This window comes from Dipodomys merriami, unplaced genomic scaffold (assembly GCF_024711535.1).
Source record: "Dipodomys merriami isolate MVZ:Mamm:240054 unplaced genomic scaffold, mDipMer1.0.p SCAF_19, whole genome shotgun sequence".
Classification (NCBI taxonomy): domain Eukaryota; kingdom Metazoa; phylum Chordata; class Mammalia; order Rodentia; family Heteromyidae; genus Dipodomys; species Dipodomys merriami.
This window is the reverse complement of record NW_027203270.1, coordinates 7527278-7544280: the sequence shown is the minus strand read 5'-3', so window position 1 is coordinate 7544280 and position 17003 is coordinate 7527278. Positions and strand designations below refer to the sequence as shown.

At 43.4% G+C, this 17003-nt stretch overlaps 1 protein-coding gene across 7 annotated transcripts in view; it reads left to right on the top strand.

Moving 5' to 3' along the window:
• Acaca (acetyl-CoA carboxylase alpha) overlaps window positions 1–17003 on the top strand; it is a 297113-nt gene that overhangs the window by 45689 nt on the left and 234421 nt on the right. Inside the window, exons 1-2 of one of the 7 annotated variants that reach the window (XM_070027134.1) lie at window positions 4146–4233; window positions 5477–5540. The exons of 4 other annotated variants lie outside the window; for them this stretch is intronic. The gene's annotated coding sequence lies outside the window, so the exon portion shown is untranslated. Of the gene's footprint in view, window positions 1–4103; window positions 4234–5476; window positions 5541–13412; window positions 13626–17003 lie in introns of those variants that run through there. 2 more of the 7 variants (XM_070027133.1, XM_070027137.1) reach the window with 2 other exon arrangements.

Sequence of the window (17003 nt, the reverse complement as noted above, 5' to 3'; positions counted from 1 at the left end):
GCTAGCACTCTACCACTTTGAGCTACAGTGCCAGTTCCAGTTTTCTGATGATTAATTGGAGATAAGAGTCTCACGGACTTTCCTCCCAGGTTTGCTTTGAACTTTGATCCTTAGAGCTCAACCTCCTGACTAGCTAGGATTACAGGTGTGAGACACCAGCGCTTGGCTGTTAAGGCACTTTCTTTCCATTGGTTCAAGTCAGCATGATTTAATAGACTTTCCTATCTTCAGAATACAAATGTTGGATAATTGCTCAAAAAGAGATTTTGGCAGCAAAGAGAAGAACAATAACGACAACTCGTGCTCCCCCTCAGTTCTGGGGCTTGAACTGTGTCCCTGAGCTTCTATTGCCCAAGGCTAGTTTGAGCCACAGTGCCACGTTCAGCTTTTTCTGTTTATGTGGTACTGAGGAATCAAACCCAGGGCTTTGTGTATGCTAGGCAAGCACTCTACCATTAAGCCACATTCCCAGCCCACTAGTCACTCTTTTGGTGTGTGAGTTTTGTCTTCCCAAACAGATTTAATTATCTTAAGATGAGGATAGGGCTGTGAATATGGCTTAGTGGTAGAGTGCTTGCCTAGCATGCATGAAGTCCTGGGTTTGATTCCTCAGTACCATATAAATGAACAAACCTATAAAACTGGAAGTGGTGCTGTGGCTCAAGTGGTAGAATGCTAGCCTTGAGCAAAAGAAGCTCAGGGCTGGGCACCGGTGACTCACGCCTATCATTCTAGCTACTCAGGAGGCTGAGATCTGAGGATTGCGGTTCAAAGCCAGCCTGAGCAGGAAAGTCTATGAGACTTTTATCTCCAATAAACACTCACAAAACCGGAAGTGGCACTGTGGCTCAAGAGGTAGAGCACTAGCCTTGAGCTGAAGAGCTCAGGGATAGAGCCCATGCCCAGAGTTCAAGCCCCATGAAGGACATAAAAAAAAAAAAAAAAAAAAAGACAAGGATCTTTCAACCTTTTCTGACTGTTTCTACAGTAGGGAATACTCAGGATAAATTATTGATATCTTTATTCAACCTTCTTGAAAATCCTGGAAACCATTTGGTATTTGAGACCTTGTATTAGTATTTTAGGGTTGCTCTAACAAAATATCATACTGTATAAACAACAGAAATTGATTTCTTCACATTTGGAGTCTGGAAGTTCAGGATCAGGGTAATTAGGTTTCTTCTGAGATATTTCTCCTTGGTTTGTAGATGGCTGTTTTCTCTGTGTCTTCACAGTCTTCCCTCTGTGTATGTCTTAAATCCCTCTTGTTAAAAGGTCATCAGTCATATGTTATTAGGGTTTATCCTGATTATCTTATTCTAGTTGCATCTTTTAAGACTCTATCTCCAAATATATTCACATTTTGAGGTACTAGGAATGAAAATTTCAATATAGGAATCTAGGGGATATAATTCAGCCCATAACAGAACTCTAGTTTCAGCTTCTAAAAATACACCACCACTCATCTCCTCCTCTTCTACCTGTTAGTCTTGTGTAGTAAGTTTTCTACACCCTTTGGCTCTCCTTCTCTCTCTTAAAGACATATGGCTTATGTGGCAAGAACTCATGGAGCAGCTCTAAAGAATATACAGAAATGATGGGCAGGTTTGGGCATGTACCAAACAGAAACTCCCAGAGTATTGTCTGAAAGACACAACTACGTATGTATGTATGTATGTATGCATGTATGTATGTGTGTATGTTGTCGGGCTTGAACTCAGGGCTTGGGCACTGTCCCCAAGCCCTTTCACTGAAGGCTCACACTCTACCACTTTGAGTCACAGCACCACTTCTGCTTTTCTGGTGGTTAATTGGAGATAAGAGCATCAGGGACTTTCTTGCCCTACCTGGCTTTGGACCACAATCCTCACATTTCAGTCTCCCGAGTAGCTAGGATTATAAGAATGAGCCACCAGTGCCCAGCATGACAGTGCCTGTTCTCTGCCCAGGTGTATTAACATTTGGTGAACATGGTTAAATCTACTGTAAGTGGTCTCTGTAATGTATCCTAAGTCATCTTAAGTTTTTTTTTCCTTGTAGTTTTCTCATCAGGACTTGCCTTGGCTGGGTTTTGTGTGTGTGTGTGTGTGTGTGTGTGTGTGTGTGCCTGCTGGTACTGGGTTTGAACTCAAGGCTTTGGCTGTTGCTGGTTAACTGGAGATAAGACTCTCTGGGATATATCTGTTTAGGCTGTCTCTGAACCTATATCCTTATATCTCAGTTTCCTAAGTTGGTAGGATTATAGCTGTGAGCCATCAGTGCCCTCACTTTGCTGGTTTCTAGGAATGGTTTTGAGGGTAAATCCCTGGTTTGAGGTACCTCTAAAGCTGCAATACCACTGAGAAAGAATCCTGGGAGAAAAGGTCCTACTATTTAGTAGGAACTAGAAAACACAAAGGAAAAATAAAAGAGACAACTTTAAGGTTTTTATTTCCTAAGTCATTCCTTCATGGCAGCTTCAGAGTACAACTACCATGGGGAGGCCAAGCTTTCCTGTTCCAAGCCTATTTTTCAGTTAAGTTAAACACCTTGTTAAACCAGAAAGTCTTGTTCTTAAGTTTCTGAGCTTCTTATGTTTGTCAACTGACATTTATCCCAATGACACAGTTTATAGTAAAATATGGGTCGGGTCACAGTTCCATAAAATGTAATTTTCAATTTGTTTCCAACCCTTATTACTTTAAAATATGGGTGTAAGCTTTTAGAGAAGACATCGTCTAAAGGTATGAGAGATCCCAGATACTGTTCTTTCTTTCTTTTTGTGGGTCATGGGGCTTGAACTCTGGGCCTGGGCTCTGTCCCTGAGCTCTTCAGCTCAAGGCAAGTGTTCTACCACTTGAGCCACAGCATCACTTCCAGTTTTCTAGTGGTTTATTGGAGATAAGAGTCTCATGGACTTTCCTGCCTGGGCTGGCTTTGGCCGTGATCCTCAGATCTCAGCCTCCTGAGTAGCTAGGATTACAGGCACGGCTGATACTGTTCTTTCTTATCTTAGGTTTCACCTAGGAACTTGTCTTAGGTTTCACCTAGGAACTTGTCTCCTGGGATGTGTATTTTTCCCCTATTCCCCTATGGCCACTGGCATAGACCTTCTTGTCAAATTGTCATTCTGTGCCTCTTATGGTCATCATCACAAGCTGTGTAAGGATTGGGAAGGTACTCAAGATGCTTCATTAACCTCCCAGAATATGCTAGAACTCCCCTCATTCTTCTCAAAGCAGTTTCCTCCAGTTTCCATTGTGCCCTGGCCCAACGGTTGTATTGGTTGGACTTCTGCCAGTTACTATTAATTTTGAGTCTTGCTATGAAGTAACTGACAAAACTAAAGAAATTGGTTGGCTTTACCTCAAAGTCTCGGCAACTGGAGTGGAGGATAGAAGGCAATCCCCATTCTGAGAAGTCAGAACTCCCCGGCAGCTACTTTTCCTGCTGGGGGCAGGCAGGAGATTTGCTCTATTTACTAACGCTTCTCCTCAAACCTCTTAAGATCCAGCACCTGTATCCCCTTTGAGGTTGGGCTGCCTTGGGACTGAGCAGCAAAGCCCAAAGTCCGGTTATGGAGTTGCAAGACCGGGATCAACTAGCCTGCACGAACGAGGGCTAACTGATCAAGACCATACCCACCTCCTCCAGGTGTAAAGAATAAAAACGCGGTCCCGCGTCTGCCACACTCTCTGTGGCGCCTCTATCTCGGATGAGAGGTGCCGAGTTGGGAGTATGTCCTTCACTCCGCTCTTCGCCAGGAGAGGGAGCCGGCGGACGGGCCCCACACCCACCCAGGCCAGAGTGGAGCCGCGACCGCCAAGAGCCCGCCCGCCCCAGCGCCTCTCGGCCCCGAATGGCAGAGCCGGGCTCGGACCATCGGCATCGCCTCACGTCGCTCCGCCCCTCGTCGCCCGCCCATTGGCTGCCGCTGGCCCGCGCCCGCCTCCTCCCACAGTCTCACAGACAGAGCAGCAGCCCAAAGCGGGGTCGGAGGTGAACGGCCTGAAGTAACCCCGGCCCTGGTCACCTCATGAGGCTCCGCCGCTGAGGTGGGAGGCGGGGGCGGGGAGGGGGCGGGGCGAGCCGGCTTTCTGAAGTCCCGCCCCGTCCCCGCCCCTCCCCGTGCGCCCGGCTGGCCTGGTGCGCGCCTGTCAGCCATAGCCGGAGCCACCGGCTTCTCCTCCCGCCCAGCACGCCTGCCACTCGGGGGCTCGATGACCGCCGGACCTCGGACGCCGCCAGTCTGAGGTGAGGCGGGGACCCACCAGAGCCCGGGACCCCGAACGCGGAGAAGCTGAGGCAGGGGAGGGGTCGCGGCCGGCCGGGGCCCGCCTCCTAGCCTCCGCCCGCACGCGGCCCGGGCTTCATCCGGTCCAGACCGGGGACCGGGCTGCTCTGCCTTCTCCACAGCTCCGGGGCCTTGAGGTTCCTTTTCTCCAGGCCTCGGAGGAAGCCGGGGGGTTCAGACCCTACGACGGAGGGGGACGGGGAGACTGCCCCCTCGTCCCACCAGACCCCGGAGGAGTCCGGCGGGGTCTGGTTCCTTCCCGTGCGGTCTGTGCTCGGGTAGGGAGAAGCCCACGTGGGAGGGAGAGGGGGTGTTGCGGGCTGGGTGTGGATGCTTGGAAAGTCTTCCTCGCGTGCGGAGCTCGGCGCGGGGCGCGGAGACGCGGCTACTGTTGCTCTCACTGTGTCTTTGTATCGTGGTGGAGAGCCAGGGCCGGGCGTGCTGCCCCTTGGCCAGTCCTTGCTCGCAGGGTTTTAGCTTTTCTGTGAGGGACGTAGTAAGTGTACTGCCTGTTGTTACTCTCCCTAATTAAGGGCCGCTGTTGGGGAGCAGCATATAGGAAGGTGATTAGGAGCTGAGGCTAAAGATCGCGATCTTCCCCAAGTCTTAGTCAGTGTAATTTTTGGATTTGGAGAAAGTGGACATCAATGAGATCAGGTCTAAAAATCAAGAACTTCTTGGGCCTGGTCGGAATTGTAGAAGCATATAAGAATATAACTGCCCCAATAGGAGAAATACTTCAGCGTCCTGTGTTTTGGTTTTGAAGTTTAAGATTGAAATGAGACAAGTCTAAGATTTCCTTATTCCATTTTTACTTAAGCAGTGCTTCAGAAATGTCTCAATTCAGAGAATAAACCTAATAACGTGCATGAACTTAAGTGTCAGAAGTTGCTTTGAGAAGTTGGTTTCCTTTGATTATCTCCCTCCCCATCCCATAGTAAAGACTGAGAAACACCTGTTTTTCTCTCCCCCAGGGGATGAGGAATACTTTAATTTGTTTCTTGCTTCCTTATGGGAATGCCCAGGACGTCTGTGTTGAGGATTTCTTTGTTTTCCATTTGATATGCACTTTTTGGAAAGCATTGTTTAGTATAGCAGAGCCACTTTTAGTATAAAGTACCTGTTTGTTACAAAATACCAAATCGTTTCCAATTTCTTTTGTCTCCATTTCTTTATTTCTAAATACTACTTAATGCCTAACAGGGGAACTGATGTAAACTCCAAAATAACTAACTTTGCCACCTGGACATATAAAGAAAAGTCAGAGGTAAGGTATTAATGTATGGAGCTTCTTGTGTTTACTATGATTGTGTAAGATTCATTTCATCATTACAGTATAGAAATAACTCATACATAAGAGTACATTGTTTTTAAAATGAGAGGAAAAGTTGGAAATGTGACATTGCGCTTAATGAATTTATTCACTGGAGAATTACCTTCTGACTTTTCTAAAGTGCTGTGAACAGGTTCAGGTGTAGAACCCTCTGTAACATCTTGCACTACAGTATCTCCTTTTGTATGAGTGACTGGGGAAAATTTAAAATCTGTTACTAAGACTGGTTTAATAGAACTCAAGGTAATTTTTGTTTTTTTGCTTGTTTTTGTTTATTTTGAGGAAAGGTCTTGCTCTGTTGCCCAAGCTGTCTGGAACTTGCAATCCTGCTTCAGCCTTCTCAGTGTTGGGATTGCAGCTGTGCATCACCATACCAGGCTTTTTTCCCTTCTTAGTGCTGAGGATTGAACATGATTTATGCATGCCAAGCAGGCGTTCTTCCACTGAGCTACTTCCAGATCATGTTTTTCTTTAGTTAAAAAATGTTTTTATCTTGTCTTGGTTGAGGAAAGAAGTAAATAAAAATAAAGGTTGTGCAATTTAGTATTTTAGTATTTTAACTTGATGCCCAGAAATTATTTTAGTAATTCAGAAAAACAAGTAGTCATGTTATTAACACATTTCTAAAGATAATTTGGGAAGGTATATATCAAGTGTCTTTTCAAATGCTGAAAAAGTGTGATTATGAAGAAATTTTGATAAACATTGTACGACTCACTAGCTGATTAAAAACCCTTGGGCTGGGAAGGTGGCTCAGTGGTAGAGTGCTTGCCTTGCATGCTGAGGCCCCGGGTTTGATTCCTCAGCACCACATAAGCAGAAAAAGGCAGAAGTGGTCCTGTGGCTCATGTGGTAGAACGTTAGCCTTTTGAACTGAAGAGTTGAGGGACAGTGCCCAGTTCCAGAGTTCAGACCCATGACCGACCCCCAGGACTGACCAAAAAAACAAAACAAAACAACAACCTGTGTGTCAGTGTGTGTGTGCCTGTGCATGCACGCATGTGTGTGTGCACACGCATACATGCTGGCATTGGGACTTGAACTTAGTGCCTGAACTCTCACTTGGCTTTTTTGCTCAAGGCTGGCACTCTAACACTTGATCCAGAGCTTCAGAGCTTTTTTTTGCTGATTAATTGGAAATAAGAGTCTCACAGACTTTTCTGCACTGGCTAGCCTTGAACTTCAGTCTTCAGATATCAGCCTCCTGAGTAGCTACGGTTACAGGCATCAGCCACCAGTGCCCAGCTGTTTAAAAACTCTTAATAACTTTTGTGGTGGTCTCCATTTTCAGATAATCTTTTTTGGTCATTCCTGGGACATAAACACAGGGCCTGGGCACTGTCCCTGAGCTTATTTTAAGCTCAAGGCTTTTGCTCTACCACTTGAGCCTCAGGCCTTTTCTGTTTATGTGGTACTGATGAATCAAACCTAGGGCTTCAGTGCATGCTTGGCAAGCACTCTACCACTAAGCCACATTCCCAGCCCTCAGATAGTCTTTATTGATCTTCACTTTAACAGATTATTGCTTAGCTACTTTTTGTTTCTTTAATTTTTACAGAACTTTAGTGCGTATTCCTGGCTTTACTTCAGTCTCATGGTCTATTTGAAGGCAGTAGTGATGGGTAACTTGGCAAATAGTATTACCAAGATTTTACACTTATACAAAGGGTGTGCATCTGAGTTGGCTTTAGTTCTAACAAGTTTGGCCAATTAGTCTCAGTTCAGTGTACTCTTAGGATTCAGTTCTCTCTCTCTCTCTCTCTCTCTTTTTTTGGGGGGGGTCCAGTCGTGGGGCCTGAACTCTGGGCCTGGGTGCTGTCCCTCAGCTCTTCAGCTCAAGGCTAGCGCTCTACCACTTGAGCCACAGAACCACTTCCGGCTTTTTTCTTTTTGCTTATGTGGTGCTAAGGAATGGAATCCAGGGCCTCAGGCAAGCAAGGCAAGCACTCTACCACTGAGCCACCTTCCCAGACCCTCTTTTTTTTTTTTTGTCAGTCACGGGGCTTGAACTCTGGGCCTGGGCGCTGTCCCTGCCCTCTTCAGCTCAAGACAAGCGCTCTATCACTTGAGCCACAGTGGCACTTCTGGTTTTCTAGTGGTTTATTGGAGATGAGTCTTATGGACTTTCCTGCCCAGGCTGTGATCCTCAGATCTCAACCTCTTGAGTAGCTAGGATTATAGGCGTGAGCCACTGGTGCCCGGCTGATTTAGTTCTCTTACCAATTTATTACTTATTCAAGTTACTATTATACCATTGAGTTTCAGGATTTTTTTTTTTTTTTTTCTGTTGTGGGGCTTGAACTCTGGGCCTGAGTGCTGTCCCTCAGCTCTTCAACTCAAGGCTACTGCTCTACCTCTTGAGCCACAGTGCCACTTCCCGTTTTCTGGTGGTTTATTGGAGGTAAAAATCTTACGGACTTTCCTGCCTGGGCTGGCTTTGTACTGCAATCCTCAGATCTCAGTCTCCTGAGAGCCACTGGTGCCCAGGACATTTAAAGAAGGCAAAAGAAAAGTGGCTTCAGCAGGAAGGGATGTAATAACCAAAGATTAGTGCCCCATATGATCCCACATTCCAGTGATGCTATTTGATAATCACATACTATCCGTGCAAGCCATACTGATCCTTAACATAAGAAACTACAATAATATTTACTGTTCTATGACATTGGGAATTGAAATTGAATGGATATACTAATTATGAAGTGGTCATTCTAGATAGCGTAAGCTTGTATAAATGAACTCACAAAGTTTTAAGTTTGAAAAGTAGGCTCAGAAAGCTATGTGTAGTTAGGACTAGGCTCACACCTGTAATCCAAACTACTAAGGAGACTTGAGATCTGAGGATCTCAGTTCAAAGCCAGCATAGGCAGGAAAATCCATGAGACTCTGTTGTTTTATTTTTTTGGTCGGTCATGGGGCCGAACTCTGGGCTTGGGCACTGTTCCCTCAGCTCTTTAGCTCAAGGCTAGTGCTGTACCACTTAAGCCACAGTGCCACTTCTGGCTTTTTCTTCTTATGTGGTGCTGAGGAATCGAACCCAGGGCCTAACGCATGCAAGGCAAGCCCTCTACCACTGATCCACCTTCCCAGCCCCTCCATGAAACTCTTAGCTCTAATTAATCACCAAAAAGCTGGAAGTAGAGTTGTAGTTACAATCAAATGCTAGCCTGGAGCAGAAAAAGCTAAGGGACAACCCTTAGGCGTCGACTTACAGCCCCCGTATGGGCACCTAAGTAAGTAAATAGCTTAAAAAAATTTCTTTTTTCTGTTTTCTTTTTGGGGCTGCTCCTGGAGTTTGAACCTTTTTTTGCTCAAATCAAAAATGCTCTACCACTTGAACCACAACTCCACTCCTGGCTTTTTGTGGCTAATTTGAAGATAAGAATCTCATAGAGTTTCATGCCTGGGCTAGCTTCAATCCTTGATCCTCAAATCTCAGTCTCTTGAATAACTAGATTACTGGTGTGAGCCATTGGCACCTTGCTATTGCTATTATTTTTGAGACACAGCCTTACTATATAGCATAGGCTGGAATGAACTCAAGATGATTCTGCCTTTGTCTTCTGACTGCAGGGATTACATACCTGGCTATTTACATGCAGAAGCTTTTTCAAAAAGTATAGTGTCGTTTGTCAATACATGGCTATGATAGAATAGACTAATAAAGTTCCTAAAAGTTGTCTTTTTTTTTTTTTTTTTTTTGGTCAATCCTCAGGGCCTGGGCACTTCCCTGAGCTTCTTTTGCTTAAAGCTAGCACTCCACTACTTGAGCCACAGTGCCACATCCAGCTTTTTCTGTGTATGTGGTACTGAGGAATTGAACTCGGGGATTCATGTGTGCTAGGTAAGCACTCTACCACTAGGCCACATTCCCAGCCCAACTCAGGGTTACTTGCTTGTTCAGTTGGTGTTCTTCCATTTGAGCCATACCTCCAAACCAGTTTTTTGCTAATCGGAGATGGAATATTGAGGACTTTTCTGCCTAGGCTGGCTTTGAACCAGGACTTAAGTTCTTCCAGGACTTAATGTTCTAAGTAGGATTACAGGTGAGAGCCACTGATGGGCTAACACTTGGTAAGGACTTAAGTTTATTACTAATAATATCAGTTGACTAGCATGAAGAGGATGGATAGTTTGATTAAATTTGCTGCTTCAGCATTTAGTGATATTTGGCTCTTGATAGACAAGTTGTTTAATTTTCCTTACATTCTGTCTCATAAAATCTAATGTCATAATTTAGTTTTGGAAAGTAAGGAACTTTCTAGTCCAGATTTCTGCTTAATATGGGAATATAGTTTATTTGATATTTATGTTGAAAAATTCAGCTATATCCATTCCACCATCTGGCTGAATGCATCATTGATCAACTAAGTTTTGGGAGTGGTTTTTTGTGTGTGTTGAATTATGGCTTGAACTCAGAGCTATGTGTGTTTGGCCTTCTTGCTTAAAACTTGCGTTCTACCACTTGAGCTACGCCGTCAATTTAGCTTTTTGCTGGTTAATTGGAGATGGAGTCTTTTGAGCTTTTTTGCCAAGACTGCTTTCAAAGTTTGATCATCCAGCCGGGTGCCAGTGGCTCACGCCTGTAATCTTAGCTACTCAGGAGGCTGAGATCTGAGGATTGAGGTTCAAAGCCAGCCTGGGCCAGGAAAGGCCCTGAGACTGTTATCTCCAATAAACCACTAGATAACTGGAAGTGGCACTGTGGCTCAAGCGGTAGAGTGCTCACCTTGAGCTGAAGAGCTGAGTGCCCAGACACAGAGTTCAAGCCCATGACTGACAAAAAAAAAAAAAAAAAAAAGTTGGATCATCCAATCTTAGCCTTCTGAGTAGCTAGAATTACAGATTCAAGACATTAATGCTCTGCTGGTAGGTTTATTGTTGTTGTTTTTGTGTGTGTGTGTGTGTGCATGCATGAGTGCTGCTGCTTGAACCCATGGCCTTCTGCATTTTAATGAAGCATGTACTCTACCATTAATCTATAGCCTCACTTGGTAATCCCTCATTGTTTCCAGCTTCAAGCTTCCCACCTAAAACTTCACAAGATGTTGTAATAACAGAAATAGTAATTACTGTTTTAACTTGTCCATTTCTCTAGATGTAGATCTCCATCCAGTAATATATGATGCCTTAGCATATTTGGAGTACTTGAGGGAAAAAGAACTCAAGCAATATTTTCTTAAGAAATCTTCTCATCCTTGAAACTTTTTGGAGGTAACTGATTCACCTGAGTCATCAGCCCAGCTTTTTTTTTTTAATGCTGCCCTATAAAATAACATCATGAACATAAACCAATAATACTGCGGCTGGGCTGGGAAGGTGGCTCAGTGGTAGAGTGCTTGCCTTGCGTGCATGAGGCCCTGGGTATGATTCTTCTGCACCACATAAGCAGAAAAAGCCAGAAGTGGTGCTGTGGCTCAAGTGGTAGAGCGCCAGCCTTAAGCTGAAGAGCTGAGGGACAGTGCACAGGCCCAGAGTTTAGGCCACACAACCAACAAAAACAAACAAAAAAAAACTTTAAAAATTCACCCCAGTACTGGTGATTGAGTAAACTCAAGGCCTCAAGCTTGCTTGGCTGGCATTCTGCCTTTTTGCTAGTTATTTTGGAGATGACCTGCTGCTGGCTCTTTTTGCTTAGTCTAGCTTTGGACTATGATCCTTTGGATGCCAGCTTCCTGAGTAGCTAGGATTATAAGTGTGAGCCACTGATGCCCAACATGAAACAAAATTTTAAGTGTTTCTAAAAGATAAAGTGTTTTTAAAGATATAGTATTGGAAATACTATTATATCTCCTACTTTTGTAATTCAAATAATTCATTTGAATTCTAATAAATCACCCCAGAAAAGCCTAGTATTTACATAGCATTGTGAAGTATGTGGATATAAAGATTGTGAAACTGGATCTAAAACACTTAGAAGAGAGAATAACTTCCCAACTTCATTAAGGAGATTACTCAAGAGTTACTTTCACTATAATGTATAGTACTAATAAAATAAGTGAGTAGTCTCAGTGCTCAGATTGAATAAGGGATCAGAGAGATTGGAATAAATAGAGAAAACTTTTTGTTAAACTGATTGAAAATCTTTAGTTTAGTGGTATGTATATTTACATGCCTGAAAATTTGAAAAGTTCAGGGGCTGGGAAGGTGGCTCAGTGGTAGAGTGCTTGCCTTGCATGCCTGAGGCCCTGGGTTCGATTCCTCAGCACCACATAAGCAAAAAGAAAAAAGCCGGAAGTGGCGCTATGGCTCAAGTGGTAGAGCGCTAGCCTTGAGCTGAAGAGCTGAGGGACAGTGCCCAGGCCCAGAGTTCAGGCCCCACGACCGGACCCAAAAACAAAACAAAACAAAAAAAAAAAAAATTGAAAAGTTCAAAGGGTAGGGAATGAACTTCTCTTCCTAACTTCATCTTGCAGCACCTCATTCCCCACACCAGAAGCAACCACTTTTACTTATTCTTAATAGTTATCAGGGCCGGGTGCTGGTGGCCTATAATCCTAGCTACTCAGGAGGCTGAGATCTGAGGATCGCGGTTCAAAGCCAGCCCGGGCAGGAAAGACCGTGAGACTCCTATCTCCAATAAACCACCAGAAAACCGGAAGTGGCGCTGTAGCTCAAGTGGTAGAGCGCTCGCCTTGAGCTGAAGAGCTAAGGGACAGCGCCCAGGCCCAGAGTTCAAGCCCCACGGCCGACAAAAAAAAAAAAAAATAGTTATCAGGTAGTTTAATTAAAATTTAATATTATTAATTTTTTGCTGACTTCCAGAGTTTTTATGCATTTTTGAAGCAAATGCTCATATATCTTCTCCTGTCATCATATTCACTTGCACAAAGGATGTATACTTTTTGCACTATCCTTCACCTTTAGTTTCTTCACTGAACATAGTGGGAGCAGCTTTTTATTTTTTTTGGTTAGTAGTGGGCTTGAACTCTGGGCCTGGGCACTGTCCCTCAGCTCTTTAGCTCAAGGCTAGTGATCTACCACTTGAGCCACAGTGCCACTTCCAGTTTTCTAAGTGGTTTATTGGAGATAAGAGTCACAGACTTTTCCTGTCCAGGCTGGCTTTGAGCCATGATTCTCAGATCTCAGCCTCCTGAGTAGCTAGATTACAGGCATGAGCCACTGGTGCCTGGCTGAGAGCAGCTTTCCTATTTAAAGTTTTATCAGTTATACATGTACATAGTGAAAAATTACAAATTGGTTTCAAAAACCCAGAAGTTCTCAGCCACTTCATACTTTGGTTTCTTGTAACTGATATATCCTTGATTTTTCATGATTACAATTGCCTATTAATATTGTACTATGGAAAATAAGGATTTTTTTTATTCTACTCATCATACTTTTTACCTTTATCTTTCTTATCCCTACTAGATTTATGTTATAACCTTATTTCTGTCCATTACTTTACATTGATAATGTATAAATGGTATAGGATTTAGTTGTATGATATCCCACAATTACTTTTCTGCACAGTTCTTTTTATTCTAGAGTTAACATACTGGGATTTTTGAACTTAGCCTTGCACTCTTGCTTAAAAACTTGTGCCATACCTCCACTTCCAGCTTTTTCCTAGTTAATTGGAGATAAAGGTCTCTCATTTATCTGCTTGGGCTGGCTTTGAACCTTGATTCTCAGATTTTAGCCTTCTAAACAGCTAGTATTACAGATGTGAGCCATCAGTACCTAGCTCAGTTTTGTTAGCTTTCAATGTGTTTATAATTTATTTACACTAGTTTTCTAAGTCTCTGAGGACATCAATAAGGGCCAATGTTCCATTAATTTTATCTTCTGTAAAATCTCTCTCAGACTCTTCTGACTGGCTCCATCCTAAATTGCTTGCCCTCTGCCTCTGGTATATAGCTGTCATCCTGGACTCATTCCTCACCATTATCCTGGGAATTCTCTTTACTTCTCTTCTGCTGTGGAGAAACTATTTTCCATGCCTTCCACATTATTGGTTTGTTCCTTCATTTTGGTGGAGAATATCCTCTAGTGGCATCCTGAGAAAGAGTATGGGAGGTAAATATTTTTTAACTTTACTAAAATTTTTTAAGTTTACAAAGAACAAAGTGATAAATACCCTTATACCCTTGACTCAAACCCACCAACATTTTCATTTGCTTGATTGCTTGTTTGTGTGTGTATGTATATATGTGCTAGTATCAAGGCGTGCATTCAGGGCCTGGGGAAGTAGGTTTTTTAAATGTCTATTTAGAATGTGTTCATTTGAAAATTTAAAAATCATGTGTGAGGCTGTAGGTTTGAGCCATACAACTTGGGGGAAAAAAGGGTATAACATTTCAAACTTGCAAGAAAATATTAAAAATTCTTTATAACTTTCTTATAGATGGCTTAATTAATATTAAAATCCATTATTAAGAATCCAGTAAGCCAGACACTGGTGGCTCATGCCTGTAATCGTAGCTACTCAGGAGGCTGATATTTGAGGATCACAGTTGAAAGCCAACCTAGGCAGAATAGTCTGTGGGGCTCTTATCTCCAACCAACCACCAGAAAATCAGAAGCGGTACAGTGGCTCAAAGTGGTAGAGCAGTAGCCTTGAGTAAAAAATAAGGTTAGTTATTCTTTTTTTTTTTTGGGTCCGGTCGTGGGCCCTGAACTCTGGGCCTGAGCGCTGTCCCTCAGCTCTTCAGCTCAAGGATAGTGCTCTACCACTTGAGCCACAGCGCCACTTCCGGCTTTTTTCTTTTTGCTTATGTGGTGCTGAGGAATCGAACTCAGGGCCTCAGGCATGCAAGGCAAGCGCTCTACCACTGAGCCAACTTCCCAGCCCAAGGTTATTCTTAAAAAAGAGTAATTTTTTTTTTTTTTTGGCCAGTCCTGGGGCTTAAACTCAGGGCCTGGGCACCGTTGCTGGGCATCTTTTGCTCAAGGCTAGCACTTTACCATTTAAGCCACAGCACCACTTCCACTTTTTTTGTGTATTGGTATTGAGGAATTGAGCCCAGGGCTTTGTGCATGCTAGGTAAGCATTCTGCACCACTTACCCACATTCCCAGCCAGGCTTAAATACTTTTATCAGTGGCTTTGGAAATGAATTGCTGCCTTGTTATCAGAATTATTTTGGAATATAGTATCATTTAAGAATATGATAAATTTGGCAAAATCTATTGTATTTTTTAAAAAAGAAATGCCTTTTAAAATAAATGTAGGCTGACTCTTAAGTAGGTTTGTGAGATGTAATTAGCCTAATTCCAGGAACAAGGAACCTTCTGCAAATATTTTCTGTTTTTTCTTCTGTTACTGAGGATTGAACTCAGAGCCTTGCATGTACTGGGCAAGTATACTTTCATTGCATGTGCAGTTCCAATGTTTTTTTTTTTTTTTGCTAGTCCTGGGGCTTGAACTCAGGGCCTGGGCGCTGTCCCTGAGCTGCTTTTGCTCAAGGCTAGCACTCTACCAATTGAGCCACAACACCATTTCCAGCCTTTTTTGTGTATGTGGTGCTGAGGAATCGAACCCAGGGCTTCATGCATTCTAGGTAAGCACTCTACCACTGAGCCACCTTCCCAGCCCAGTTCCAAATATTTTTGAATCTTCAACAAAGTTAAAGAATACATTATATCCTGGCTTGCTATGACTGTGAATTTATTTTTGTCAAATTTTGTTAAATTTATTTTGTTAAATTTTCCTCTGAAAAATTTTAAGCTTTTTATTATGTGAAATTTCAAGCACATTCAAGAGTAGAATGGTATAATAAACACAGGAATTTATGGCTAGTTTCATTTCAGTCCTTTCCACATTTATGCTCTTCTCAGAATACTCAATTGATTAATCTTAAGTGTATATCTCAAACTTGAAGCCTTCAGAAACTCCCTAAATTACCTTAGGAGTAAAATTCAGTCTGTTTGGATTTTCCTGTTTCCCCCCTTCTCCTCACCCAAGTCCTGGGGTTTGAGTCAAGCCTGGACACTGAGCTTCTTTTGCTCAAAGCTAGCACTCTACCACTTGAGCCACAGCCCCATTTCTGTTTATGTGTTAAGAATCTAACAGAGGGCTTCATGCATGCTAGGCAAGCACTCTACAACTAAGCCACATTCCCAGCCCTTTCCTTTTGTCTTTTAACTGCCTTTTCCTTTTCCTTTGTTCCTGTCTTGCAGCTTGAGCTCAGTGCCTAGGTTTTGTGCTCAAGGCTAGAGCTCTACCACTTGAGCCACAACTGCATTTCTGAGTTTCTGCTGTGTAGTTGGAGATAAGATTTTCATGAACTTCCCTGCCTGGGCTGGCTTCGAACCATAATCCTCAAATCTCAGCCTCCTGAGTAGCTATGATTGTAGTAGGTATGAGCCACCAGCTCCCTGCCTCAATAGTTTTTTTTTTTGTCAGTCGTGGGGCTTGAACTCTGGGCCTGGGCGCTGTCCCTCAGCTCTTCAGCTCAAAGCGAGCGCTCTACCACTTGAGCTACAGCGCCACTTCCGGTTTTCTGGTGGTTTATTGGAGATAGGAGTCTCACGGTCTCTCCTGCCCGGGCTGGCTTTGAACCGCGATCCTCAGATCTCAGCCTCCTGAGTAGCTAGGATTACAAGCGTGAGCCACCGGCGCCCGGCTCAATAGTTTTTTGTATTAGAGTGTTTTATCAAACCATTGTATAGATGGTCCCAGACTTAGGATGGTTCGTCTTAAGAGTTTTTTACTTAATGATGGTAAGAAAATATGCATGTAAATAAATTTCTTTTTTTAATTTTTTTTAGCTCTTTTTTTATTGTGAAAATACTGTACAGAGGGGTTACAATTACATGGGCAAGATAGTGAGTACATTTCTTATCAAGCATTGTAGCCTCCTTTGTTTACCCTTCCCATCCTCCACCCCCCCGGCCCCGCCCCCCACCCCTGCCCCCCCCCCCATAAATAAATTTCTTAACATTCTGCTGGATAAGAATACTCATTTAGGGCCTTAGTTAACAAAACACCCTTCCCATATTTGAAGTCTTCACAGCAGTCATGGATAAATATGACTATTTATTTATTTATTTATTGTAGGTCATAGGGCTTGAACTCTGGGCCTGGGCGCTGTCCCTCAGCTCTTTAGCTCAAGGCGAGCGCTCTACCACTTGAGTTACAGCGCCACTTCCGGTTTTCTGGTGGTTTATTGGAGATAAGAATCTCACAGATTTTCTTGCCTAGGCTGTCTTTGAACCATGATCCTCAGATCTCAGCCTACTGAGTAGCTAGGATTACAGGTGTGAGCCACCGGGGCCAGGCTTCCTTTTTATTATTTTTACCTAGAAGGGTGTCAGAGATGTTAAGTGACTTGTTCTAGTTTCCACTGTCTGTACTTGGCAGGGCCAGAGGTTGAGCCTAAATCCTAGATTTTGACTTCAACTCCATTTTACTTTGACTGTAGCTCTACTACACATAAAATTATTGGTCCAAAAT